Genomic DNA, 421 nt, shown 5'->3' with positions numbered 1-421 from the left:
GGTCGAGCCAGTGAGGGCTTAATGCCACACAGACATCCAGATGTCATGCACACATGGACACCACATCCATCTGGCCGCACGTGGGCTCCACCTGCAGAAAGACAAGTCATGGAGGAACACACTAGGCAAGGCACATTAGCAAAGGTTTTATTGACACATCCCACAGCCGGACCATGGCAAAATTGCTTCTGCAAGCCTGCCTCAGGATCCTTCCCTGCAACCCAAGTGGGAAGGGGAGAGGCACAGGGTCCTCTGGCTCTGGCAGCAGAAGGTGATGTGGGATTACCAGGGTGCAGGCATGTGGCAGTGCCAGCAGGACCCTGGGGGCTTGGCACCATCACCCTTGGGTGCAGGAACATCCAGATGTGGCTGTTCCCCCCCCATTCAGCAGCTGCATTTGTTCAGGCCCACGGGTTGGGGG

This window comes from Apaloderma vittatum, unplaced genomic scaffold (assembly GCF_000703405.1).
Source record: "Apaloderma vittatum isolate BGI_N311 unplaced genomic scaffold, ASM70340v1 scaffold5013, whole genome shotgun sequence".
Classification (NCBI taxonomy): domain Eukaryota; kingdom Metazoa; phylum Chordata; class Aves; order Trogoniformes; family Trogonidae; genus Apaloderma; species Apaloderma vittatum.
The sequence above is the reverse complement of the archived record's forward strand: the minus strand, read 5'-3'. Positions refer to the sequence as shown.